The sequence below is a fragment of the Macrobrachium nipponense genome, chromosome 22, assembly GCF_015104395.2.
Source record: "Macrobrachium nipponense isolate FS-2020 chromosome 22, ASM1510439v2, whole genome shotgun sequence".
NCBI classification, from domain to species: Eukaryota; Metazoa; Arthropoda; class Malacostraca; order Decapoda; family Palaemonidae; genus Macrobrachium; species Macrobrachium nipponense.
In genome coordinates, this window is record NC_087213.1 from 29,336,637 (window position 1) to 29,340,290 (window position 3,654).

Sequence of the window (3,654 nt, forward strand, 5' to 3'; positions counted from 1 at the left end):
TTCGAAGAAGTGGTACTTAATGACGTAACTGTGACGCAGAGGTTCCCCCAACCTTCCTTCGGTGTTTACACCTATGGCTATCCTATTACTCCCCCTCCCCCCTTCCTTCTTGCCTTCTTTCCTTCATTCCCATTGTTATTAGGCTACCGAGTAAATCCCTGTTAGGAAAGACTGTGTACTGCACATATAAAATGAGCCGGAAGAGCAATAAAATGTTCTATGGTGGTAGATAATGATTAGATGGTTAACACAAATTATCGAACATAATAGAAGAGGTTTAAAACAGGGGTGTGGAAACGCACTGAGAGATATTCAACTCGGACTCCTACAAATTTTAGATTTGCGACTAAAAAAAAAAAAAAAATAAATAAAATAAAATAAAAACATTAGTAGAAATAGAAAACAATTTTTTTTCTTGAGTTTTATATTTGGAATGATGTTATTGGGGCAAGACTGGAGCAGGATTCAGAAATAATTTCACCGACTTCGACTCCTACCTCAGAGCCCTTTTAGTACATCCAAGGTAATCATCGGCAGCAGTTGTAGTAGTAGCTCTGAACTATTTCATATAGATTCGACTTTAGTCATGGCAAATATGTTGCTTTGTCCTCGCCATTGCAAAACTACAATTGCGCTGAAACTCTTCACCATTTACAACAGAGAGAAAGAAAGAAACCGCCTGAAAATTAGTATAAATCGGTAAGAAAAGTATGACTTTAATAAGTACATGATATATTGCAATATACTGCTAGCCATATATATATATATATATATATTTGTTTATTTAAATGTATTTATTTCTTTTTCCTACAGGCCATGTGAACGAGTTGCTGATGCTATGGGGATGACTCCGAACGCTGTCCGAGTGTTGGTGAGCCTTGGACAGAATCCTCATCCACCTGAAACACCACCTGCATCATCAAATACGTCGCCTCTGGTCTTTGACAACTTCACCGTTGGTTCCATTAGGAGACATGTGCACAGCATGTTTGCTGCTAAGCGATTTTTCACTATTGCCACTTTAGCGGAAAATTTAAAATGCTAAATATCATTCCTGAAGAAACATCTGAGAAGGCAGTATGGCGAATCCTCCATAACATGGGTTTCCAGTACAAAACATCCCAGCGGAAAATGTACCTTAAAAAGAAACTTTGGACGTCGTTTGCCGCCGAAATGATGCTCTACTATCCCTCCAGCAACATCGTGATGAAGGAAGAGAAGTAGTGTATGTCGATGAGACGTGGTTTACGACGAGAATGCAACATAGCAAGGAGTGGGTGGACACCTCTCAATCTGTCACCAGTGCCACCTACAGCCGGCAGGTGCCACTAGGAGAAGGAGAGGTGTTTGTGGTAGTAGCAGGTGGTACAGCTAAAGGTTTTGTAGAAAATTCATTTTTATGCTTCCCTGCGAAAAATAAAACCGGCGACTACCATGGAGAAATGAATTCAGAGATATTTATTCGGTGGCTAACATCACAGCTCCTGCCGTCGCTTGAGGATCCTTCGGTGCTGGTGCTAGACAACGCCCCATACCATAGCCAATTGACAGGAGATAGCCGATGCCCAACAACAGCTACAAAAAAAGGATTTGGTTAACTGGCTCAGGTCTCGAAAAATACAGTATCCAGCTCACGCAACACGCCCTGAGCTTCTAAAGATATGCCGGGGCAACCGGCCGAAACCAATTTACATTGTGGATAATATAATCCGTGAATGGGGCTATGAAGTGGTTCGCTGGCCCCCTGCCCATCCTGAGCTCAACGCCATCGAGCAGGTGTGGGGCTGTATGAAACGACAAGTGCGCTCCTCATTGCAGCGGTTTACCTGTGCTGATCTCTCTGCCAGGCTTGAAGAGGCCAGGCTTGCTGTAACAGGGGAGACGTGGGCTGGCGCTGTCAGGAGATCAAGATATTTTGAAGATGATTACTGGCTTTCAGATAATATTCAAGACAGTATAGATCCGGTCATCATCAACATTGATAGTGACGAGGAAAACGATCTTTTCCTTGAGAGTGATGATGAGTAAAATGTATGTGTCCATTTCTTGTTTTTTTTTTTTTCATCCCTCATATATTTATGCTTTCCAGCAATTGGTGATAACATTATTTTGGAAAAGCAAAGCTAATGAATACTTTGATACGAGTATATCAGCTTGGCATGTAGACAATGCCAATGGATTTCTCAATATAAGGTTGATTGGTTCATTAATTGAAGTCTGGTATAATTCCAGTGACAAAGTCGCAATGATATTTGTCACATACCTTTTAAGTAACAAAAATAGGTACTGGTAATTATAACGTAAATAAATATATAAAACTATAGGTTGAAATATAATAAATCTTATGTATGTATGAACACACACACACACACATATAATATATATATATTATATATATATATTATTATATATATATATATATATATAGATCAAAATTTATCAAATGGCCGATGTCAATGCCCTTGTATGAAACATCTTTTAGAAGTCTACCTTCTAAGGAATTCAAGCTGCTGCTACTCTGGTGAAATTGATATGATAAATTATATCAAACAATGCGCTCTGTCATTTTCTTCCTGGCAATTGATGTATCGAGTAACCTGTGTTGTATGGAAGATGAGTCCTACGGCTTAACCTAAAGAAAACTATATTTCTATTGCTTTACCAACACTCGCTTGAAGTGCGAAGTGTAGGGTTAGCATGGCTTCTTTCGTCTCCTGTCATAAGTCTCATTCTTGATCTTCAATGTAAGTGAGTGGGTAAGATATAAAAGGTTGGTCTTGTGTTTAGGTAAAGTCTAAAGTCACGAATCACATTACCAGGTATGCTGAACTTTTACTGACAAAGAATTTCGTATTGCTTGGGGTAGGTCATATGACAATTATCCATGGAGTTAAACAGGCGTTTAACAATTCGGGGGATGGGAGGTACAGGGGAAGAAACGATATACCAACGTCACTGAGGGACGTCATCACTTTTGCGAATGTGTGGGTGGCTAAGACTGGCTTTAGCCTCATTTTCTTAAGTAAAAAAGTTAATGAAACGTAATTGGCAATGCACAGTATTTCCCAAAATTAAGCCATTGTATGAAGCGCTCCCTGCTTTGATATCATGGAAATCCATCAGTTATTTTAGGAGTTATTTAAAAAAAACACTATTACATGGCCTCTGGAAACGTTTAGTAGTCTGCGTCTTCACTAATCACTGTTGAATCCCCGTGGTGACAGCACTTGTTAAGCTCACTTCAAGATATGTTTCCGATTGGAAGAATTTTGTTTTGTCCTTGTGGGTCTACAGAGGAAGGAGGACCATGTCCATGAGTCTTTCATTTTTATAGTGTTAGATCTTAACTTTAAATATTTTCCCACTTAACCTTAAAATTACTAAAATGAAGGGAGCCTTCAGTTTCGAGGACTAGTGTGAAGGTCTTTCTTTTTGTGTGTCATTCTTACTACATTATTGTATTAGTTTCATGTCTTTCCAACTTTTATTCATTTCATACCTCAGTTTATCTCGCTTGTGGGAATATTGCCGTGCATTTTTCCTCAGTAGGAAAGAAAGGTAGAACTGTTATTCAATTTATGAGGGAGGTGGTTTGATGATAGGTGGAAGGGTCCGTCTCTCAGTTTCTCGCCTAGTCTTTAATCTACCTCAGTT

General features: G+C 39.2%; 1 pseudogene; it reads left to right on the top strand.

Moving 5' to 3' along the window:
* Positions 1-428: 428 nt before the first annotated feature.
* Positions 429-2,033, top strand: LOC135198363 (uncharacterized; annotated as a pseudogene).
* Positions 2,034-3,654: the final 1,621 nt, after the last annotated feature.